Here is a 26,835-nt window from a genome sequence, read left to right as displayed (position 1 = left end):
ATAAATAAGCAAAATCATTGGCTAATACTCGTAAAGTGAATGTGAATTTAGTTGGAAATATATAAAATGATGAAGGGTCATCATTCCATACATTTCTGTGCAACTATATACACCGGTGTTTCGGCCTATTTGGGCTTCGTCAGTATAGTGTAGCAAGTTAAAAAAAAGGTGTTTTTTAAATTGTAAAAAGATTACTACAGGAGCAAGGTTACCATTTTTGGTCAGATTGTTAGAAGACCCGCAGTCGCAAGGCTACAACTAACATTGCCAAGGAGGTAAGGCTACCTGAGGAAATGAAAAGCCATAATATTATTAAATAAAATGATGTTCGATAATCGAGTACAAATATAAAAATAAATAAGCAAAATCATTGGCTAATACTCGTAAAGTGAATGTGAATTTAGTTGGAAATATATAAAATGATGAAGGGTCATCATTCCATACATTTCTGTGCAACTATATACACCGGTGTTTCGGCCTATTTGGGCTTCGTCAGTATAGTGTAGCAAGTTAAAAAAAATTGCGACTGCGGGTCTTCTAACAATCTGCCCAAAAATGGTAACCTTGCTCCTGTAGTAATCCTTTTACAAGTTAACAAACAACTTTTTTTTAACTTGCTACACTATACTGACGAAGCCCAAATAGGCCGAAACACCGGTGTATATAGTTGCACAGAAATGTATGGAATGATGACCCTTCATCATTTTATATATTTCCAACTAAATTCACATTCACTTTACGAGTATTAGCCAATGATTTTGCTTATTTATTTTTATATTTGTACTCGATTATCCAACATCATTTTATTTAATAATGTTATGGCTTTTCATTTCCTCAGGTAGCCTTACCTCCTTGGCAATGTTAGTTGTAGCCTTGCGACTGCGGGTCTTCTAACAATCTGACCAAAAATGGTAACCTTGCTCCTGTAGTAATCCTTTTACAAGTTAACAAACAACTTTTTTTTAACTTGCTACACTATACTGACGAAGCCCAAATAGGCCGAAACACCGGTGTATATAGTTGCACAGAAATGTATGGAATGATGACCCTTCATCATTTTATATATTTCCAACTAAATTCACATTCACTTTACGAGTATTAGCCAATGATTTTGCTTATTTATTTTTATATTTGTACTCGATTATCCAACATCATTTTATATATATATATATATATATATATATATATAGGTTATATTTTCTATATATATATATATATATATATATATATATATATATATATATATATATATACCGGTCACTCTAGTAGAGTATAGGTCGCTCAGGTTCATGAGCTCTTTTAATCCATTTCATGCGGTGGATTGGTCCGCATAAGCCCTCTTCATTATCCTTTATAGATTTTCGTGTTTTTTGCTTTCTCTGTGATCTGTTTCCATTCTTTCCTATTCTGTATTTTTTCTCTCCAGCCTTTAATTTCTATATTGGATATATCCTCTCGCAGTTGATCTTCCCATCTTATTTTCGGTCTTCCTCTAGGTCTGTTTATTACTGGCGTCCAATTTGTTATCTGCCTAATTAGTTCATCCACTCCTCTTCTTTGGATGTGGCCAAACCATTTTAGTCTTTGTGCATTAATGAATCTCACTATGTCTTCTCCTTCCATTAGATTTCTTATTTCGTGATTCATCAGAATTCGTATTTCTCCTTGATCTGTTTTAATTGGACCATGTATTCTTCTCATAATTTTTCTTTCTATTATTCTCAGTTTTTCTTCATCTTTTTTTGTAAGGCACATTGCTTCTGCTCCATAGGTGATGACTGATCTAATTTCTCGCTCTATATATCTTTGTCTTTGTTTTCTTGCTCAGGTTTTTATCTTTAAGTAGCTTGTGGTATTTCCAGAATGACCTATTCCCTGCTTTAATTATTTCATTTATCTCAATACTTCTTCTGTTTTGACCATCTACTATCACTCCTAAGTATTTAAAGCAGTCAACTCTTTGGAATACATGATCACTTATTCTTATTTCTTTTATTATATTTATTTGGTCTTGATTTCTCGTACTTATTAAGTATTTTGTTTTTTTTTCTGGTTAGTTATTATTATATTGGCCTGTCTTGTCAATGTTAGCAATGCATCTTCTAGACTTCTCTTGTCGCGGGCTATCAATCCTAGGTCATCTGCATACCCTTTTATTTGTGTAGAGCTTTGGATTATTGTCTTTTTGTTAGCCCTGTGTTTCTAATTACTCCATCCAAGGCTATAATAAAGAGAGTTGTCGATAGGCTGTCACCTTGTCTTACCCCATGTTCTATGTTGATATTCTTTGTTTCACCATCCACTGCTTTAACCTTTTTGCTGTTGAGTCCTTCATTGTCATTCTGGTCAATCTTATTAATTTTGCAGGTATATTCATATTTTTCATTTCTTTTAATAGCTGTTTTCTGTAGATGCGGTCGAAACCTGTTGGAAATCAATAAACAATATGTGCAATTCTATGCCATGTTCGTAACTTTTTTCGATTGTTTGCGTTAAAGCGTGGATTGCATCGATTGTTGATCTCCCTTTTCTAAATCCCTGTTGATACGGTCCTAGGTTTTTTTCTGTGTATCTGGTTAGCCGATTTCTTATAATTGTTGTCATGATCTTATATGTTTTATTTAATAGCGTGATTGCTCTATAATTGCTGCAGAGCGTTGGGTCTCCTTTTTTAAAAACTGGTATAATGAGTCCGTTCTTCCATTCTTCAGGCATGTATTCCTTTTCCCAAATATTGACCATTAATTTATATAAACGGTTTAGAAGGTCATCTCCTCCATTTGCAATCAATTCATTGTTAATCTCATCCGGTCCAGGAGTTTTGTCAGATTTTAGTTGTTTTACTACTTCTATAAATTCTTTGTAGGTAGGTGCATCTTCTTCTTCCTCTCGGTTATCTGTTATATCTTCTTCTTCTGTATCGATTGCTTGGTTGCTTGTATTTACACCTTTAAAGTGATTTTCCCAATCTTTTTTGCTTATTTTGCTGGTCACTTTGTTACCGTTATATTGTCGTTTTATGTATTCAAACATTTTTTTGTTGTCTTTATTATTTGTTTCAATCTCGTGCATTTGATCTGAGATCCATGTCTCTTTCTTCCTTTTGTAAAATTTGGCCGCTTCTCTCTTTTCTTTTTGATATTTTTCTCTTTCTTCTTGACCGCTATGTTCAAGCCATTTGTTTCGCGCCAGCGTTTTAAGTTGACTTTGGTATCGACATTCTTCGTCAAATCATTCTTTGGTTTTTTTCGTTTCCTGAGGTCCTATGGTTTGCTCCGCAGCCTCTATGATGCTTATTTTTATATTTGTCCATTCCTCTTCTACGTTCGTGCCATCGTACCTCTTCAGTTTTTGTACTAGTTCCTCTGAATACTCTTGTTTTGTTTATTGCACTTTTAATTTGGTTATGTTCCACTTCCTTCTTTTTCCTAACTTGTTATTAGATTTGATGATTTTCATCTTTATTTTGGCTATTAAGAGTATGTGGTCAGTATCAGCGTTTGCTCCTCTAAAGGATCTCACATCTTGTATTATCTTTGACCATTTTTTTGATATCGATACATGATCTATTTGGTTGCCATCTGATCTACCTGGTAACATCCAGGTTATCTTATGTTCCTTTTTATCTATAAATTTCGTAGAGAATATAGAGGTATTTGTTGCTTCTGCCAGATTGCAAACTTTTGTCCCGTTATCGTTTGTGACATTGTGGATCGTTTCTTTTCCTGCTACATTTTGACTGTAGCTCTCTTTTCCCACTTGCGCATTAAAAAATCTCCCAGTATTATTAAGATATCGTTTCTAGGAATATTTTCGCAGGTTTCTTCTAAAAGTTCATAGAATTCCATTTTATCTTGTTGGTCTGCTTCCTCGGTAGGTGCGTAGCAGTTAACTAAAGATATATTGGCTTGTTTATTTTCGATTCTGATGTAGGAGATTCTTCCATTAATAGCTTTGAATTGTATGACTTCTTCTCTCATTCTTTTACTCACCATAAAAGCCGTTCCATTTTTCCCCTGTTTGTCTTCCCCTGAGTAATACATAGTAAAGTTTTTCTTCTTAACTGTTCCTTCATTTTTCCATCTTATCTCCTGTGGTGCTAGTAATTCTAGTTCATATTTTTTCATTTCTAAAGCAATTTCCTGCAATTTCCCTACTTTTAACATTGTCTGGATATTCCATGATCCAATTCTAATGGGTTTAGTTCTTTTATTCATGTTAATTGTATTCTTCTTTTTCTGGTACATTGTTTTATTATTATCATTATCCATTTCCGTAGCCGGGTCTGTTTCCACTATCCTTCGGTTTGATTCTTTCAGTTTTTTGGATTTTCTCTGTTGTTTCCATTACACTTCAGCTTTAAGTCTTTTATTATGTTATTCCATTCCCAAAGTTGATCGTCTATCCATAGTTTTTTGAAGCCCATCTTCACTTTCTTCCCTGCTTCCTTTTCCACCTCTGCTCTTTTCTTTATTTGCTTGTGTATTCTTCGTTCTTCATAGGTTCTTTGTTCGTCGATAAATATTTTTGTACCTTTGAGGATTTTCTTTTGTTCCATTATTTTCTTTTTATCTTATATATTTTTCAATTTTGCTATTATGAATGGCTGTAAATTTCTTGGTCTAATTATCTGTTTGTTCTATTTTAGCTTCAACGTTCAGTTTTATTTTTAGTAATTTTTCTAGATCTTCTTTTACATTTTTTTCTACTATTTTAATTCCCCTGACTATTACGTTTTTCTCAATTTTCCTTTTCTCTTCTCGTTCCGTTCTATCCTCTAGGTCGCTTAGTCTCTTTGGCACTGCCTCCTTAAATTTTAGTTTACTTAGCGTTTTCATTTCTTCTCGTAATTCTTTAATTTCTGCTTTCATTTGCTTATTTTCTTCTCTTAGTTCACTCATTTCGTTGAGGTATTCACGGAGTTCAATTTTCATTTCTTTAATTTCCTTGAGGTATTCGCGGAATCCGTTTCTCATTTCTTTAATTTCTTCCAGCACCTCGTCCATTTTCCTGTTCCTTGTAGTCACCGTTCGAAAAATTCGCAAAGTTGTGGCGCCAGGGGTGGTTTCCCAGTCAACCCGCCGAAGAATTTCACCCCTACCTCAAAAATGCCGATTATTGTTGTTTTGGCTCTTCAAAAGAATTTTCTCCTTTCATATCTTAAAATTCTTTCAAAATTGTGTGCAGTTCGTCCACACCCAAGTTCGAAAATTGATCTGGGAATGTTATCTGTCAGTTGTAAATATGAAATAATATATTCAAGATAAAGGTTAGATCCTACCTTAAATTCGGTGTTTTCTTTTCCTTAAAGCGTGGAAACTATTTCACTATATATTCTGCACCTTTTTTACACTTGTGATTTGCCTCGAAGAGCTTAATTTGCCGATTTTACTCGCAACGATTTTTCAATGTGTTTACACCATAAAAGATCAACTGCACTCCTTTAGATATTATTGTTAGTTTATAATGCCTTCAACAGTTAATTTATTATTAAAAATATGAAATTATCTAAACACTATGTTTATCGTTTTAGTTACAAAAAAAATCCATAAGGAATAAAGTAAAAGATTTTATATAAGGAGTTTTATCCGACTGCTTACAATAAATTTATTTTACGGCAAACTATAAACGAAAAATTGTTTGGAAAAACATTCAACAATTTCTTCGAAGAACTACCGTTAATCGGCTAACACATCTTCTGCAACTCCCTTGACGCCAGTCGACTGCTGCCATAAACCGGACAATAAAATTGCAGAAAGAACGGATACGTAACAAGATGGCGACAATTTTTTACAGAAGTGATCAGTAACAATTGCGTAGAGGGTAATTAATTGAAAAGAGAGTTGCCGTTTCTATTGCATGGCTTTTAAGGATACTTGATTTTCTCAGGAAAAATAAAGAAGATCGACATAGCCGGGCATTGACATTTTGAAGGCAGATATAAGATTTTAATTGAGGTAAAATTTGCAAATTTGTATAAAATAAGTCAATTCTAACAGTTGAATGAATGAAAAAGGAAAGAATTTTCAAAAGTGTGTAAAATATTTAATTTCTAGCTGGGCACTTCGGCCTTCAGACTTATGTCAAAATCTTAAAAGTACCACTACTAAAGAGAGATCCCAATGGTGAAAAAATATATTAAAATACTTTAAAAATTCTTCCTCAGAAGTTTGACAAATTCTTTACCAGACATATAAGGAAAAATTTGTAAAAAAAATTTAATAAATTTTTAACCAATCCCGCTTTAGTATTGGTACTTTTCAAATTTTGACCATATAGTCCTGGCTCCCAATACAAAAAAAGTTTATAGCTTAACGGTGTCTAGTCGGACAAACTTTGATGTATGGGAACACTGGAACAGGGGATGTTGTAATTGTGGAGCAGGTTACAAGTTTCTAACGTCAGACTACGAAAACGTCCCATGTATTTTGTCGGACAGAACTTCCAGTTGAATGGTTACCCTTTCATTAAACTCTCATGCAAAAATCAGACTGCTATTTACCACCAATATAAATCCTGTCATTTGACATGTTTACATGTCGGACTTATTAAAATGTCCAACATATTTGTCGGACAAACTTTTTTTCATATATTATATAAAGTTTACAATTGAATAAAATAAAAAACAACCTGCTACATTTCACAATCATAAACTTGCCAGGATGACACGTTCCACAATTAACATCATGTTCCACAATTAAAACCTCCCCTGTTTTAGTGTTACCATACATCAAAATTTGTCCCACTAGTTTGTCAGCTTGCTATTAATCAACTTTTTTTTGTACGCGGAATTCAGGCCTAATAGTTCTGGAGATGGCTTGTAAGCCGATAGCGCTCAGCTGGGAATTAAATATTTTACACTCTTTTAAAAATATTTTTCTTTTCCCAAAAATATATGAGTCTTTTTCAATTCCAACAGTGTTTTTAAAATTTTTAAATGTATTTGTCATATACAGGGTGAGTTTTTAGTGCGGGATCGGTCGATAATTCCATAATGTTATAGAATATCGAAAACAGTTATTTAGAAAAAATGTAGGCAATGATATTCTCCACGCTTGGAAAATATGTTCATTTCTACAGGGTGATCAATAACAGCGTGGCATATCAAACATATAATTTTTTAAATGGGACACCCTATATATTTTTTCATATTTATATTCCCCTCATAATTCTTGTTCATATAATATATGGTTTTGCATTACTATACAGAGTATTTAATAAGTTATGACCATTTTTATTTCGAAATCACTATGAGATTAACACCCTGTATATAAAGAAATAATTCATAGACCATAATTTTTTTTATGTAGTAAGATAAACAATATACTGTAGTTTTTAAATTAAGTCCAATTGAAATCATTGACCAATGTTTGTATACAGGGTGAACTACAAAACCCAATTACGATTTTCTCTATTTTTTTAAATAGATCACCCTACATTTTATTTTTCAAAAATATCGTATATATTATACTCTTTCATTTTTATATAGCGTTCCCTATACCTAAACTTATTACTTTCGGAGATATTTTTAGTTTTCTTCAACTTTCGGGAATACATTCAATTTTTCTAGTAGAAATAAGTTGGTATTGAATGATAATTAAACAAAATTATTTTTATTCAATAAATAACTAACACAAAATATAAACCACATCAATATGCAATGAATGTATCAATAAATGTGATATTAAGGAATTATCATATTTCCCTATATACAAGAATCATACAATTCCTACAAAAAAAATATAGGTATCTTGTGTATAATAAAATTACAAGATTATTTTTATTTAATAAACAACTCACACAAAACATAAATCAAAACAATATACAACTAATTTAATAGTTTTTAGATTATTATATCAACAGCATTCTAAGCCAAGAAGTTTTTAGTAACACATTCCTATTGCAGATTGTGACCCGCAGTTATTAATAATATAATTTTCATATTAAATTTCATTAATATGCATAAAGAAATCCCTACTTTGATAACACTCAAACTAGATGATCTATAAATGTTTAAGGTGATATAGTTAGAGATTATGTGATTGGTCCACATTTTTTGACGGTTGAGGTTTTTATACGACGGTGCTCCAGTTCTTCCAAAATTGATTTTTCTCAAGTGGGGCTATATTAAAAACCTTGTATAACAGAAGCATCCAACAACGCTTAATGATATGAAAAATAGAATAAAAGAAGCTTTTAATAATATTGACTTACAAAGAAATGTGGCTCGGTCATTTGAATATCGGTTACAAAATTGCATAGACGTCGAAAGTGGTCATTTTCAACATTTACTTTAGATTTATATCCTTAACATCACATTAATTGATACATTCATTAAATTTTGTTAAGGTTTATTATTTTTTTGTTAGTTATTTATTGAATGAAAATATTTGTTATATTATTACATAATACTTATTTGTTAAGTTATTTATATTTATAAGAATTGAATGTATTCCCGGCAAATGAAGAAAACTAAAAATATCTCAGAAACTAATAAGTTTAGGTATAGGAGATGCTATATAAAAATGAAAGAGTATCATAAATACAATATTTCAAAAAAAATAAAATCTAGGGTGATCTATTAAAAAAAAATTGAGGAAGTCGTAAATTTGTTTTGTAGTTTAAAAGTGCTTATAAAAATGAATGTTCTACTGAAAAATTCTTGGCTTAGTATGCTGTTGATATACCAATCTAAAAACTGTTACATCAGCTGTATATTGCTTTGATTTATGTTTTATGTAAGATATTTATTGAAAAAAATTATCTTGTTATATTATTATATACAACAAAAATTTTTTTTAGGAATTTTACGATTCTTGTATATTAGGGATATATGATAATTTCTTAATATCACATTTATTGGTATATTTACTGCATATTGCTATGGTTTATATTTTGTGTTAGTTATTTATCTAATAAAAATAATTTTGTTTAATTATTACTCAATATTAACTACTAGAAAAATTGAATGTATTCCCGAAATTTGAGGAAAACTAAAAATATCTCGGAAAGTAATCAGTTTAGATATAGGGAATGCTATATAAAAATGAAAGAGTATATTAAATACAATAATGTTGAAAGATAAAATATAGGGTGATCCATTTAAAAAAATACAGAAAATCGTAATTTGGTTTTGTAGTTCACCCTGTATACAAATATTCGTCAATGATGTGAATTGGGCTTAATTTAAAAACTACAGTATATTGTTTATTTTATTACATAAAAGAAATTATTGTCTACGAATTACTTCTTTATATACAGGGTGTTAATCTCATAGTGATTTCGAAATAAAAATGGTCATAACTTTTCTTAAATATCTCCAAAACATTTTTATTTAGAAAAACTAAACTTGGTACACGTAATTATCTTCCAGAGCTAAATCAATTCCATCCATTGGAAATTTCTAGTACCGGACATAGGCGTCCGTTTTGGGTAGGGCTACAGTTATGTTATCGCATAACTTTTTTGTTTTTAATTTCTAAGCATTCTTGAGTCTGGATTATTAAAATGTAAGGTATTATAGTACCAAAAGGTACTCTTACTTTAAGTCGATAGAATACACCGTTTTTTAGAAAAATCGATTTGAAAATTTTTCGTTTTTTGAATATCAAAAAAAATTTCAAAAAAAAACTATTTAGAAAAACGAAAACTGGTACGTTTATTTATATCAGAGATGAATCGATTTCATTAATGGCGAATTTCTAGTACCGGTTATATGCGTCCGTTTTGGGTAGGTCAACGGTTATTTTATCGCATAACTTTTTTGTCTTTAATTTTTAAGGATTTTTGACACTAGATTATTAAATTATGAGGTATTCTAGTACTAAGAGGTATTCTTGCTTTAAGTTGGTAAAATACACCGTTTTTCTTTTGAAAAATGTTTTCAATTTTTTTTTCAAATTCAGGAAACGGAAAATTTTCAAATCGATTTTTCTAGAAAACGGTGTGTGTGTCCTACCGACTTAAAACATAAATACCTTTTAATACTAGAATACATCACAATTTAATAATCCAGTATCAAAAATGCTTAAAACTTAAAGACAAAAAAGTTATGCGATAAAATAACCGTTGCCCCACCCAAAAAGGACGCCTAGGACTGGTACTAGAAATTCACAATGAATGAAATCGATTTATCTCTAGAAGATAAATATGTGTACCAATTTTCGTTTTTCTAACTAGAAGCGTTCTGTAGGTATTTAAGAAAAACTAATTACAAGACGCCATCTTCAAAGAGCTCTAGCTTCCTTAGGAAACATTTTCGGACTAGATGAATTTGGTTAAATTGTCTTAAAATTATCTGAGGAATCTCCTGCCTTCGTTTGTCAGTAGAGTTTCTGGACACCCTGTATATTAGGACAATCCTTGTTTGTCCCAGGACAGTGAACCCGTGAACAAATCTTAAGTGTCCGCCAAATTGTTCAGAAAATGCGATAATTCAATATGGAAACTTACCTATGCTTCGTAGGCTATTCTAAAGCATCCGAATGCGTAAATTGGCATAAAGTGATCTTGGCTAAGCTTTAAAATAACATAAAAATGTAAAAATCTTATTGGGCCATTTTCTGGTTACACCTCCTTGGCTTCTCCAGCCAAACGGATGCTGGGATAAAATTAGATGAGGGAATTCTAAAATTTGCAATTCACATACCTGTCGAGCGCGGACAAATTCCAACGAAAAATAGAACCCACATAGGAGTAAACTAATAGAAATAAAAATTAATAAACATTTTCATTTCATTGCAAAACTAAACCAAAGCTGTCTTATATTTCAGTTCGCTTAGAGAGCACTTCAAGCACTGTGGACAACTTACATAGCCTGTAGAGACAGGTAGCAGAATAAGACAGGAGGACTCATTGAGCCCTATGCTCTACAATTTAATCATGGATGAAATTACCAAAAGTATCAGTAAAGAAAGAGGATTCAGAATAGGTAACAAAGAAGTAAAAATACTCTGTTACGCAGATGACGGAATAATGAAAACTCAAGTTCAAGATAGTCTGCAACGACTAGTCCACAGATTTAATATAAGAGCAAAATATGTTAAGATGGCAATCTCATGTTAGAAAACTAAAACAATAGTAATCAGCAAAGAACCAATACGATATAAAATGAAAAGTGATTTAGTATTGAAAAATAGTGAAAATAAAATACTATGGAATGACATTGTCCAGCTATGGAGACCTGGAAGAGAAGTGAGAGATCAAGCACAAAAAGCAAATAGACTGGCAGTATACCTACATGGTAGATACCTATATAACTCTATAATATGGCAAAACCGATATATTAACATTGATAAACTGATTTTATAAGTTAGTGTAAGAGATGTGAATATTGAGAGGAATTGCTGGAAATACGCCGAGAGATCGAGGAGTGAAGACATTAGAAGAAGATGTAACGTACAGTCTATAAACGATTGGACACTAAATAGAAGAAGAATGGAATAATCACATAATGGGGGAAACGCGTGTGGTCAAAATAGCACGAGATAAATCACCTATCGGCAAAAGAAGTATCGGCAGACCTCACAAAAGATGGAATAACAACCTTCCATATAAGTATCAAGCCGCCAATTAACAAGTATAATGGCTTATAAAGATGAAAAATATGAAGAAGAAGAAGAAGAAGAAGAAGAAGAAGAAGAAGAACAAGAAGAAGAAGAAGAAGAAAAAGAAGAAGAAGAAGAAGAAGAAGAAGAAGAAGAAGAAGAAGATAAATAAAGTACATTACGAACAACTCTTTACATAATGTGTTATGTATTAAATCATTGAGAATTGATCCGGTTTTGACTGAAGATGCAAAATTAAACGGATTAAGTAACGGAACGAACACTATGTAGGTACCCTTTATTAGTTTAGTTTAGTACATCTATTTAGTAAAATAAATGAGATTTATTACGTGATCAAAATTTCGAACAATTTTTTTGAATTAGTTAATTGAAGTGGAAAGCTGCATGCATGAAAAAGTCTGCAACATTTTAAAGATATACTTCGATTTGTTTAATGAGTGTCAAAGTCAATTTTCTGTAAAATAACAAAGGTAAAGTCCGATACGTTCGTGTATGAGTAACAGCATTTTTAGGTCGAGTCCAATATCTTGCTCCGGTGACATTCTTCTATAAGTAGCTGCAAAACCGAACCAGTAACAAACTAACTAAAGCAGGTTAGTGCCTTCAAACCAGTTTTGGTCAAGTCAACAGTAAATTTACATAATTCAAAATAAAAAAGTAATTAGAGCGTTTAGTGTTATTATCAAGTGCTTATATGTCAGGATTTTTAAATTTTCGCGTGTTTTTATTTCGCTTTTTTAATCCGTTATGGTAAATTACTGGGAACAAATTATGTGAAACGAATTGGCAAATTAATGACAAGGTATAGGGTGTGTAATGTGTAAGAAACTTAGTGAAATGATTTGAACTTATACAGGATGGCAAAAGCTATTTTAGACTTCGTAAAATTAGCTTGTATAAGTCTAATGGGGAGGGGTATGGTTTGATATTAACATTTCAAGCATAATTTTGTGAATTTTTTTGAAAGTATGGTAGAATTGTTTTATTTTTAAATGACATAAATAAACATATCTAGTGCAAAAAAAAATAAAAAAAATTCAAGGCAAAATATTAAAATATTAGCCAACGCAATGGCCGGCCGGCGGCAAAATTTTACAGACAACTTAAAAAATAGATTTCGCGGTGAATATCAGAACTCCTCATTCGATCATGTGCAGCCAAAAATCCGAAAAGATTTTATAAGCCTATGAGTTTTTCGAGGTAGAGCTTTCGAGTATTTTTAGTTTTAACGATTTTTGAGTTTTTGGTATCACTCAGAAATGAAATGTTTAAAAAAAAAAGGATGAAAATCAACATATTTGTTATTGTTAAACAAGAAATAAGCATAAAACAAAAATACCTCGACAGCGTTACCTCCCGAAATTTATAAAGAAAATCTATGCAAAATTTCACTGGATTTCAAGTAGTTCTTGAGTTACAGACTATAGTATCTATCGCGTTTGAAAATAGCACTTTTCAAAAAAACGCGTTTAAAGTTTTGACAATTTTTATTTTCAATTTCTTTTTGTCTATCAACTCGTAAAGTGATGCACACCGGAATATGTTGAATGTTTGAATCGCGGAATAATTAAGAAACGCTCAAGCGCGCATAGGCCTCTCCCATTTGTCTCGATTTGTCTGTGTCTTCTCTTTGCCTTTTCCACATTTGCTCAATGTCATCTTTCCATCTCATTTGCCGTCGACCTCTTGACATTTTTGCAGTATATGGTCTTCAGTGGCTAATTTCTTTATTCCATTTCCATCCTGATATCTTTCGTTGTGCCCAGCAAATTTCCATTTTAATTTCAATGCATGTTCGACAGCGTCTGTTGTTCCGGTTTTATCTCTTATCCATTGGTTCCTGTTTTTTTATCTCAGTGATATTCCCAACACTTGCCTTTCCATAGCTCTTTGAGTTTTTTTATTTTATCTAAGCTGCTCTTGGTACACGTCCACGTCTGAACCCCATATGTCAGAACAGGTAGGACGCATGCATTAAATACCTTCGTTCTTAATTTTAAAGGTATTTTTTGGTTTTTTAATAAACCCCATTCCACGAATATACGACCCTCTTGGATTATCGCGACAACGAATATTTTACTATACAAAATATGAAGAACGAAAGTAAATTGCAAATTATATTGTTGTTTATTGGAGTAATTATTAGAGCAAAATACTTTCGTACGTCTTATGTTTCACACTAAAATATTCGTTGTCGCGATAATCCAAAACAGTCGTATATTCGTGGAATACACCATAGTAGAATTTTTTAATAGTAGAGTTGTTTTACAGTAGAATTTTATTGTGCAAATTCAGTTGTGACCTTCTTCCTATTAATCAGTAAATACATTTTACTGAGTTTCAGACCCAACTGTTTTCTTTTCGTAAATATGTCATATATTATGTCAACAGTAAATTTACATAATTCAAAATAAAAAAAGTAATTAGAGCGTTTAGTGTTATTATCAAGTGCTTATATGTCAGGATTTTTAAATTTTCGCGTGTTTTTATTTCGCTTTTTTAATCCGTTATGGTAAATTACTGGGAACAAATTATGTGAAACGAATTGGCAAATTAATGACAAGATATAGGGTGGGTAATGTGTAAAAAACTTTGAAATGTGAAATGATTTGAACTTATACAGGATGGCAAACGCTATTTTAAGCTTCGGTAAATTATCTAATAATAAAACACTGAAAACGTTTGTTTTCTATACTTCCACAGAATTTATTATAACTAAGTCACTACAGCTGTTTCGGCAGAGTGCCTTTCTCAAGTGATATAGTTTACAATGTGTTTGCCTTTTTAAGTCTTCAACTGAAGAGGTTGAGGAGTGGGGAGCTGTTTGTCTCGAGTTGGTCATTCAGAATTATATCTGTATTTTTCAGTTTATTAATTTCCATAGATTCTAAAAAAGATAGCTTAAGGCCTTTATTTTGAATATGCAGAATTTGAAACTCTTCATTGAAAGAATGATTATGATCTAGAAGGTGAAGTGCGTATGTAGAAGTGTCTGTTTTTCTATTGTTGAATGCCCTTTTGTGTTCTGCTATCCGTTTGTCAAAAGTTCTGCCAGTTTGACCGATGTACGTTTTCGGACAGTCACCACACGTTAGTTTGTACACACCACTCTGTAGTTGCTTTCTCTTTCGGCTTTTATTGTTCTTAATATATTTGCTTAAGTTGTTGTTAGTTCTGAAAGCTGGTGTTATTCCTTTCTTTTTTATGTATCTGGCTATTTTTGTGGTTATCTTGCCAGTATATGTGAGAGAGCAGAAGGTACTGGGTTCTTTCTGTGGTGGTGGATACACTAATTTCAGGGCTTTCTTATGGAGTTTTTGGTTTAAAATTTTGTTAACTGTTTGTTCGTTATAGCCGTTGTTTACTGCTATTTGTTTAATGATGTTTAGTTCTATCTCGAAGTTATTTTTTGTCATGGGAATTTCTGTCAGTCTATGTATCATGCTATGGTAGGCTGCTAATTTGTGTTGTGTAGGATGGGATGATGAATTGTGTATAGTTGTGTCAGTATGGGTAGGTTTATGATATACGGAGAACTCATGTTTGTTGTGTAGTCTGGAAATCGTTACATCTAGAAAGTTTATGGACTACACAACAAACATGAGTTCTCCGTATATCACAAACCTACCCATACTGACACAACTATACACAATTCATCATCCCATCCTACACAACACAAATTAGCAGCCTACCATAGCATGATACATAGACTGACAGAAATTCCCATGACAAAAAATAACTTCGAGATAGAACTAAACATCATTAAACAAATAGCAGTAAACAACGGCTATAACGAACAAACAGTTAACAAAATTTTAAACCAAAAACTCCATAAGAAAGCCCTGAAATTAGTGTATCCACCACCACAGAAAGAACCCAGTACTTTCTGCTTTCTCACATATACTGGCAAGATAACAACAAAAATAGCCAGATACATAAAAAAGAAAGGAATAACACCAGCTTTCAGAACTAACAACAACTTAAGCAAATATATTAAGAACAATAAAAGCCGAAAGAGAAAGCAACTACAGAGTGGTGTGTACAAACTAACGTGTGGTGACTGTCCGAAAACGTACATCGGTCAAACTGGCAGAACTTTTGACAAACGGATAGCAGCACACAAAAGGGCATTCAACAATAGAAAAACAGACACTTCTACATACGCACTTCACCTTCTAGATCATAATCATTCTTTCAATGAAGAGTTTCAAATTCTGCATATTCAAAATAAAGGCCTTAAGCTATCTTTTTTAGAATCTATGGAAATTAATAAACTGAAAAATACAGATATAATTCTGAATGACCAACTCGAGACAAACAGCTCCCCACTCCTCAACCTCTTCAGTTGAAGACTTAAAAAGGCAAACACATTGTAAACTATATCACTTGAGAAAGGCACTCTGCCGAAACAGCTGTAGTCACTTAGTTATAATAAATTCTGTGGAAGTATAGAAAACAAACGTTTTCAGTGTTTTATTATTAGATAAAATGAACTTCCATCAAGTAACGGTCGAATCCATCAATTATTTTCGGTAAATTAACTTATACCAATTTAATTTACTATTTTTTTTTAGAATAAGCCACAATTTTACTTTAAAGCGTAGCGTAGACGCGAAATATCCGGCAAACACTTTTTAAATGCATTTATTTTTTTTAAATCCTGAAAAAACTAATTTTTGAAAAATTCAAACGCCCAATGAAAGAATATATTCTTACCGAAGGCCGAAAGCCTTTTAGATTAAACAAAAAATTTCTTTTGAATGAGATATTTGAAATTAAAAATCATACTCATTTTTTTTTCTTTTTTACACTCCTGTAAATTATTAAAATATACATTATAGAAGATTTAAATGACTTTCAGCCCTCAGTAATTATGTAATCTTCCATTCTGCGTTTAAATTTTTCAAAAATACTTATTTGTTTTCCCAGGATTCGAAAAAAAATTAATGCATTTAGATGAAAAAATGAATCATTGGCCCAAAATTTTGCGCCTACACGCTTAAAATTAAGTTTATTTGACGTAGTACCGCAAGTAGGTAGGCTCTAATGGGGCATTTGACGGGCCACTAAAATTGCATATTATCGGCAATATTTAGTAGAAATATTGCTCAGAGGTATTTGAGAAAACAGATATACAGGGTGTCCCGAAAAGATTGGTCATACATTATGCCACATATTTTCGGGTCAAAAATAGTTCGATTGAACCTAACTTACCTTAGTGCAAATGTGCTCTTAAAAAAAGTTACAGCCCTTTGAAGTTACAAAATGAAAATCGATTTTTTTCATTATATCGAAAACTATTAGAAATTTTTTATTGAAAATGAACATGTATCATTCATATGGCAGGAACATCTTATAACAAAATTATAGTGGAGTTTGTCCACCCCATGAAAATTTTATGGGGGTCTTGTTCCCTTAACCCCCCCCCCCCAAACTTTTTTGTACGTTCCAATTAATTCATTAGTGTGGTATCATTAGTTAAACACAACGTTTTTAAAACTTCTTTACCTCTTAGTATTTTTTCTATAAGCTAGTTTAATTCGAGATGCGGCTTCTTTTTTAACATATTTACAGAAAAAATTTATGGGAGTTTTGTCCTTATAAACACCCCAAATGTTTGTGTACGTTTTAATTAAACTATTATTGTGATACCATTAGTTAAACAGTGTTTTTAAAACTTTTTTGCCTCTTAGTATTTTTTTGACAAGTCGCCTTTTATCGAGATGTGGCTTCTTTTTCAAAAGATAATTAATAATGTAAATTGTAAATAAATTTTCAGATTTATTATCAGGTCTCTATAATGGTACTTAACCATATACAACTATGTGGTGGATTCGACAAATATTCAAAATATGGCGATAAACACTGGCTTATCGAATTGAAATGTACGAAAATTTATCGAAAAAGTACTAAGAGGCAAAAAAGTTTTAAAAACATTGTGTTTAATTAATGGTGCTACAAAATAATTTAATTGGAACGTACACAAAAGTTTGGGGGGTTTAAAGAAACAAAATCCCCATAAAATTTTTATGGGGTGCACAAATTTCACTTTAAATTTTTTTAAAGATGTTGCTGCCACATGAATGCCACATGTCCATTTTCAATAAAAAATCTCTAAGAGTTTTCGATATATGAAAAAAAAAATCGATTTTCATTTTGTAACTTCAAAGGGATGTAACTTTTTTGTGTGCACTATTGTATATAGGTAAGTGAGGTTCAATCAATTTATTTTTGACCCCAGGATCTGTGGTATAATTTATGACCAATCTTCTCGGGACACCCTGTATATTTACGTATGGCCTGTCAACAATAATAAAAAATATTTATTGCAATATTTCCAGCCATGCTTGTTGCATTATATTTCCGTTTTAGACGAAAAATACCTTTGAAGTATTGACGAGGACGAGACGAAGTCAAAAATAAAGATGTCCGATACATAAAAAAGAAAAATAAAAAGCAGAAAATGTGGATACTCCCTTTTTTAAGTAAATGCGAAACAATGAGTAATTTAACTATGGAAATAATGCTAGATAATTATTTGTTTAAGAATTTTACAAGGATGTCAAAAGTGATTTCTAACTATTGTTGAAACGTTGAATTATCCCCGTCTGTCCGTCCGTAAACACAACTCCTCTGGCATTATACCAGGTAGAATAACGAAATGAGGTGTCGAATGAAAGCTTATCATCCAAGGATGGCACTAAAGGTGAGCAATTTGAACTAGGACTAGAACCTAGGTCATAGAAATGTAACCGGAAGTACTGTTTTAAAGTCGCTAAATAATACTAAAGACGAGAACAAATATATATTTCCTCTTTCACGACTGTCTGTCCGTCCGTCCGGAAATATAACTACTCTGTTATTAATACAGATAGAATGACAAATAAGGTGCCGAATGAAAGCTTATAATCCAAGGGTGGTACTAAAGATTAGAATTTTGACCTCGGACTTCAGATTTTGAGTTGCAACCGGAAGTACCGTTTTAAAGTCACAGAAAAAGTATAAGCGATATATTATTAGACGTGCCTTAGTAAGATGAGAATGTATCCTATTGGTTTTTATATCATTACCGGTTAAAAAGTTCAAAACGGAGGTGTCATATTATAGTCACAGAAATAGTACATGTGACATATCAATCGAAGCGTATTGAAAAGTCGAGCTTGAATCTTTAGTTTCGGTTTTGAAGTCATTTCCGTTTAAACAATTATGGCCGAAAGTTTAGTAATAATAAGTCAAAATTAGTGAAATTGTAGGTATATGAATTGACGCACAGTTACACGAAGAGTTCAAATATCGACTTCCGGTTCTACTCTTGGTTACTTTGGCTGAAAACCTATGACTTACGAAGTCCAATAATTACTTATTGTGTTTTCATTTGACCACGCATTCCTTTTTTCTTTGTACATTTGACAAAACCAAATTAAATTTCAACAGAGTAGCCGAGCAAGATGCACTATTTTCCACAGCAGTTCGATTTTATCGGCAACGCATCAACCACTAACTGCAATAGTGTTCAAATACCAGCATTATTTCGGCCACATGGCTCGGCCTTACGGATATATTTTTATTAGATGCTGCAATGTTGCCAGCAACATACCGAATATATATTGCCGGCAACATATTGCTTTAAAAACTAGCCCGTCTAAATGCCCGTTAATGATATTGTTTACTGCAACTTCAAAAATTGATGTAACAGCTCTTATTTCTATTATTTTCTCTACCTTCCTATGAAGTACTTGTTGGTATTTATTTTCTCTTCAGCTGAAGATAGTCTCATAATAAGTCTACTAGCTTTTCCTTTTAGGTCTGGATCCCGCGTATGAAAAAAAGTTGATTAATAGCAAGCTGACAATTTGTTAATAGCTTAAGGGTGTCTAGTCGGATAAACTTTGATATATGGGAACACTGGAACAGGGGCAGTTTTAATTGTGGAACAGGTTAAAAATTTGGAACGGTCAGACCACGAAAACGGCACATTTGTTTTGTCCGACAGAACAGACTTCCGAACAGAGATTAAACTCTCATGCAAAAATCAGACTGCTATTTATCACCTGTCATAATTCCTGTCATTTGACATATTCTACATGTTCCACTCATTAAAACGCCCACTTGGTGATAAATAGCAGTCTGATTTTTGCATGAGAGTTTAATCTATGTTCGGAGAGTTTAAGTCTGTTCTGTCGGACAAAATAAATGTGCCGTTTTCGTGGTCTGACCGTTCCAAGTTTTTAACCTGTTCCACAATTAAAACCGCCCCTGTCCCAGTGTTCCCATATATCAAAGTTTATCCCACTAGACACCCTTAAGCTATTAACAAATTTTCAGCTTGCTATTAATCAACTTTTTTTTCATACGCGGGATCCAGACCTATTTTAGTTCGGGGTAATGGTACAATCTGTTTTCTATTCTCAAACATACGATAAACACTCTATAAAGTTTAGGATGTATTCGTAATATATTAATTTTTGTAACATTCTTTTAGGGCGTGATCAATTTAGATAATTATACACCCATCCGGAATCTTTAAACAATTAAGTATATCGAAAACCTTCCATATTGCTTTTGTGGTTAAGAAAAATAGGGTTTAGTAATTATTTCAAAATAATCAATTAAATGGGGAGTACGACATTGTAAGATTTATGAAAAGTCAAAGACTGTCAAGGCTGGGACAGTTCAGAGACATGAAGGTATGAAAACAGCAACGAAATTACAATGGAAGCCGATATAAAGACGAAAAAGGAAGACCCAGAGTGGAATGGTTGGACGTGGATGAGGACCTGACAACTTAAAACAAAAAACTATAAAGGAGAAGGGTATAAGAGAGAGGTATAAATGGAAGGACATAGTCAGACAGGCAAAGACCAATCCATGGTCATGATGCCAAAAGAAGAAAAATAAGAAGAAGTAATTAATTTCAAGTACATTTCAATGTATGTCTCTATCTTAAGATAAAAGAAAAAAGTTATTATATACATAAGTAATATAATATTTCTAATAATACATACATATATAATTATAACTATTAAGAAAATTTTCATTCTGACAATTGGGTAACATGGTTTTCACCAGGAAACTGACGACAATGGACGATTTATAAATAACTTTTTATATAAATCGAAAAATTTGTTCATTGACTTGGCAAATAATTTTAAGGATACGTGATTTCACTTTTAACCACTTGGTTTTCGCATGATTTTAATCCTGTTGATATTACAAACACAATTGGAATTTTACGTAGGATTTTGTCGACCTTTGAATTAAAACTATTCAATTCTCATTAACACAGAATTGTCGTTGGTGTTAGTTTTATTGTTAAATACAATATTTTTCTTCATTTGCATAAAATACAGGGTGTTTGTAACACAAATGTAAACAATTCTAGCGCTAGATGTTTCCGAAGTAGGCAAAGCTAAAAAATATTAAAAAAATATATATATATATAAAAAAGGGATACACCTATTTTGCAATATAAGATTTATAATTTGATGTTTGTAACGCTGCCAGATTTAACGTTTTTCTGATATCATTAGTCACTTTGGTTTCTTAAATACAACACCCTCTATATTGTGCTTTTATTGAAATCTCCACTTTAATAACAATTCTACCGTATCCAATACTTTTGATTTTATTTAGTCAGGAACAAACATCTCAAGAAGATAAAACAAAAGGATAGAAACGCCTAATCGTCTCAATAAACTTTTTGATTCCAACTATGTACAACTGAATTTGAATATAATAATTAAAAGTTTACTATATTGCTAAATTTATGCTTACCTACTCTACTATTCAAAATATTCTCTGTTGTTAATTTGACAGATTTTAAACGACGCGCGACGGTAAAATTCGTCTATTACATTTCTCCATGTTTTTCTAGAAATATGGATTCATCGATAATTCTTTGTCTTAGCTCTGAAACATTTGCAAGTTTTTTTATATAGTCTTATAAGTTCTTGGTTTTAAGTATTTTATGTATTTAGTTGGAAAATAACTTTCAACTAAAGTAATTATGTCTAATTTAGAATAGATAAGTAAATACTTGGATAACCAGCAAACTTTAGTCCTTTTGAGACTAATAAATCTCCTTAATGCTGTACTTTAAAATATGGACACTAAAAATCTTTTCTTGTTTTGACATAGCTTTAGTGATAAATTTAAAAATTCCCCTAGACTAATTTTTTAGTTGCAGGAAAATATAGAATATGTACTTTTAACCCAATAAATGACCGTTTTGGAGTGTAATATTCAGGGACAACTCCGAATTGCATGAAAATTCGGATTTAGGTTCTACTTACCCTCCACTTCAAAGTTGAATTTATGCCGTTGGGTGCTTTTACTTGGGGGGTAGCAGTCACTTCTTCTCGGGAGTAAAAAAACGCGTGTTTAAAATAAGCCCGGAAATGGATAAATTGACAGATTATAAGCAACTTTAGTTTTATAGAACTTTTTATGTAAATCAATACTTTTTGAGTTATTTGCCATTGAAGATGTCTATTTTTTGACAAAAAAAACTACGTTTTCAGACGGTTTTTCGCAAATAACTCAAAAATTAAATATTTTATCGAAAAACATATTTTTAGCAAAAGTGTAGGTTATAAAAAAAAACTAAAAAAATGGTGTATCAGCAAAGTCTATAAACCGAGCAAAAGCAAAGTTGTAGCTCATGAAAAATACGTTCTTATTCGTCTAATTCCAAATCGAATATTTCAACGTGAAATCACCGAAAAATTAAGCAATTTTCGGGAAAAACATTTTTTAAAGTGTTTAAAAAAGCTTTATTTTTATTGTTTACAAAAGTTTCTAGCATCAAAAATAAACAAGTTACGCTGAGAAAAAAGTTGGCCCCTTTTTTGGTAAAAAAAAAATCGTGAAGATCTCCCTATATTTTGCACCCTAAATAAAATTAATCGTTACCGCTTTACCATTTACTTTAAATCTATGTATATTGTTTATATGATCTGTAAGTTTGACGTGCTTATTAAAAAAAAACTGGTTTTATAGTAAACAAAATTTTTTCTAAAAATTTTGAAAAATAACTTTAAAAATATTATTGATACGAAAAATCTCAATGAGTAAAGAACTGTAGGTTTTGCTGTTATACATGCTAGTTTCATTTTCTTTTTCCGAAAGATAACAGTTGGTTAAGATATGACTGTTCAAAGTTTGGGTACACACGTCTTTATTGACTCATTCAATTCCTTTCAACTATAACCCTTTCAAAAATCAGCACTTTTACCGGTGAAACTGACAGATCATATAAAAAATAGATATAATAAGCAAAGTAAATTGTTTGTATAGCGGTAACGATTAATTTTATTTGGGGAGCTAAACACGGGCAGGTTTTCATGAACAAAAAGGGGGCGCTATTATATATGAGGAGCAGTCTTTCATATCGCACTTTGTCCATTTTTTACATTTTTCAGGAAATGATAAAAACTGCCACTCCGTTATTAATATAGTTAAAAAACACACACAAAATATGAACAAATGTACTTTTTTATCAATTTGCCCTGTTTATAAGTAACAACAGACTTTATTAGTTTAAAAAAAAAATTTTTTTTGATGGACAAAACGCCATTTGAGTGTCTTTAAAGGACAAAATGTAGTTTGATTGTTCCTAAATGATAAAAATAAAATTATTAACTAAAGATGCATTTCTGCGTGTTTGGAAAGCAATGTAGAAAATTAAAATATATATATATATATATATATATATATATATATATATATATATATATATATATATATATATATATATATATAAACAGTTGGTTTTTAATTCCTGGGTTTGCGGTCTGTTATAAATAAAACACTTGATTTTGCTTAGACGTTTCGGCTCTTTGCCATTTTCAATAAGCACTTTTAATTATTAAACATTACACTGTTAACAAACATATTTTATATACAATACACGTAATATTTTGAAAATTTAAAAAAATGCACATCGTGTTTCTCTAAGATGTTATGAGAGAATGCCAGGCATGGGCATTGGGCATATGGTAAAAGCACTTCACAACGGTTTTGGATGGTGGTCGTAAAACCAAAACGATAATATACAGGAGATCAAGTTACATAATATACGAAAGAAATAAATCTGACTAATGTTTAACTTTTAATAATGGGAGCAAGATTTTTTGTAGTTGTGATCTGAGTATGTAACTCGAAATATGAATACTATATTTCATATTTCGTATTCATATTTCGAGTTACATACTCAGATCACAACTACAAAAAATCTTGCTCCCATTATTAAAAGTTAAACATTAGTCAGATTTATTTCTTTCGTATATTATGTAACTTGATCTCCTGTATATTATCGTTTTGGTTTTACGACCACCATCCAAAACCGTTGTGAAGTGCTTTTACCATATGCCCAATGCCCATGCCTGGCATTCTCTCATAACATCTTAGAGAAACACGATGTGCATTTTTTTAAATTTTCAAAATATTACGTGTATTGTATATAAAATATGTTTGTTAACAGTGTAATGTTTAATAATTAAAAGTGCTTATTGAAAATGGCAAAGAGCCGAAACGTCTAAGCAAAATCAAGTGTTTTATTTATAACAGACCGCAAACCCAGGAATTAAAAACCAACTGTTTAAAAATTCACGGTCAGGAAATAAGCAATATATATATATATATATATATATATATATATATATATATATATATATATATATATGACATGGATGTCGTCCTCCATAAGGCAGCAACTTTCTTCTTCATATTCTCAGTTATTTTTTCCTTAAAAGCATGCTTCATTTGCAATGGCAATTCTAGCAGAACCATATTACTTTTGCTAAAGTAAACTTAAAAACCTTTTTAGAAAAGTCCTTATTTCTGTACAAAACCTCTGTTTTGTACAAGATATTGTTTTGCCAGCAGTTTGTTTGCATAGAGTTATGATTATTCTTTTGGTTTTACTGATGCCTATAACTATTTTGAGTGAAGGTGCTGCATGTTTTAAGTGAAGAGCTTAGCTTGAAGACTTGTCCTTTCTTAGATAAGTCTTTTTTTTAGAAATTCAGTCAACGCGGCACTTATTTCTACCTTACCTTTTCCTGCTTCATGCTTAAGCCATGTATAAAAACAGGAGTTTTTTTAAAATATCTGTCACACAAAATGCAAAATAAAGTCGTTACATGTTAAAATAGCATTGCAAGACAAACGAATCGCATTTTGTCCAAAATAGTGCTATTTGTTTGTCTCTCGGTGATGGACAAAATGCGTTTTGTTTGTCTAGGCGATTTTTGAAGCCAAAAATATACGTGAAATAGTACCCTTAAAATATCTAGGAATATGTAAATTAATAAAGGATGTTTTGACGAATCCAACGCCACCTCTATGTCATAATGTGAAAATATGGACAAAGTGCGATTTGAAAGTCTGCTCCTCATATATAATATTATATATAATATTTATATTTTAAATAATAATAAATATGACGAAGTAGTTTTCAATCCTAATAATAAATTATTAATATTGAAAATATCAAAAATATTACTAAAAGATTTTTAAATTGAAAACTTATTGGTACACTTTCCTGGTGACACCTCCAAGACTTCTACAATTTGCAAGTCAAATGGATACTGCAGTGAAGACGAGAGGGAAGGAATTCTACACTATGCAATTCACATCCCCCGTCTGCAGCTGGTAAAGTTCCAACGGAAAAATGCACCTAGTTACTCTACGGAGTAATACGACTATAAAATAAAAATGTATACCATTTTTATTCAGTTGCAATGCGAAGGCAAAACAATCTTACTTTTCAATTAGAATACGGAGTGCAGTCCAGTCCCTTGAATCGCGATTTTCGGCTCTTATTGGAGCCTTCATCGGAAGGAACGTAGGCACTGTTCTCCATATTTTAACTGATTCGTATCGAGAGGTTTTCCCACCCATTGCAACTGAAGTGATGATAGTAGGTGGATAGCGCCATCTGGCATTGAAAGACGAAGTAGTTTTCAATCCTAATAGTAAATTATTAATATTGAAAATATCAAAAATATTACTAAAAGATTTTTAAATTGAAAACTGAATAAAAATGGTATACATTTTTATTTTAATAATAAATATTTTTATATAAATACACATTCTTAAACACTTTAAAAAAGTTTAAATTGTTTTTCCCTGAAAAGTGCTTAATTTTTTGGTTATTTTACGATGAAATATTCGATTTGAAATTGGACGAATAAAAACGTATTTTTCATGAGCTACAAATTTGCTTCTGCTGGATCTATAGACTTAACGCATACACAGCTATTTTCGTTTTATTTCTAAGCTACATTGTTGCTAAAATAATTTTTATCGATAAAATATTTACTTTTTGAGTTATTTGCAAAAAACTGTCTGAAAACGTAGTTTTTTGTCGAAAAATAAATATTTTTAATCGAAAATAACTCAAAAAGTATTGACTTACATAAAAAACTCCATACGACAAAAGTTGCTTATAATCAGACAATTTATGCATTTCCGGGCTTATCTTGAACGTATGATTTTTTACCTCCGAGAAGGGGTGACTGTCACCCCCCAAGTAAAAGTAACCAACGGCACAAATTCAACTTTGAAGTGTAGGGTAAGTAGAAACAAAATCCAAATTTTCATGCAATTGCGAATTGCCCCTGAAAATTACACGGTTTCGCCGTACTTTCCGTTCATTTTACTGGGCTATTTAGGCAACATTATGCATTAAAACTATATTATAATATATTAAAAATTCGGTATGTAAGGACTTTATTCTCTGTGATAACAATTAAAAGTTGTAGTGTAACAAAAATAGCTATTTGTATAAAAAGGCAGGAAAGTGCTACTTTTCCTCCCGAGAAAGAAGTTTACTGCCCGACGCGTAGCGGAGAGCAGTAATCATTCAAGGGAGGAAAAGGCACTTTACTCCCATGTTATACGTATGGTTTTTCCACCTTCCTCAAATAAAAAGTCATTTTTTCATTTTTACTTAATTTATTTATGTAACTAACCAACAAAATTTATTAAAACTAAAACTAACAAGTAGGTAGAATATAACTGTCAACTGTCAAATATAAGTCAAATTATTAATGTAAACATTGTTAAATCAAAATAACAATTTACTGTTTTTTACCATTCTGCAAAATACAGAGTGTTTTATAAACAAACGTTAAAATGTATAGAAACTTACGTACTAGAAAATAGATATTGTACAGGGCGTCAATAAGTTACATTTCATGAATGAAATACCATGCCGTCACTTTAACTTTTCCTCCCTAGGGAGGAAAAATATTTTCCTCCCTAG

The 26,835-nt window shown here is 31.5% G+C and overlaps 1 protein-coding gene across 1 annotated transcript in view; it reads left to right on the top strand.

Moving 5' to 3' along the window:
• LOC114337513 (uncharacterized) overlaps positions 1–26,835 on the top strand; it is a 772,834-nt gene that overhangs the window by 121,978 nt on the left and 624,021 nt on the right. The gene's annotated exons all lie outside the window — the stretch shown is intronic.

The sequence above is a fragment of the Diabrotica virgifera genome, chromosome 2 (assembly GCF_917563875.1).
Source record: "Diabrotica virgifera virgifera chromosome 2, PGI_DIABVI_V3a".
Taxonomy (NCBI): domain Eukaryota; kingdom Metazoa; phylum Arthropoda; class Insecta; order Coleoptera; family Chrysomelidae; genus Diabrotica; species Diabrotica virgifera.
The sequence above is the reverse complement of the archived record's forward strand: the minus strand, read 5'-3'. Positions and strand labels throughout refer to the sequence as shown.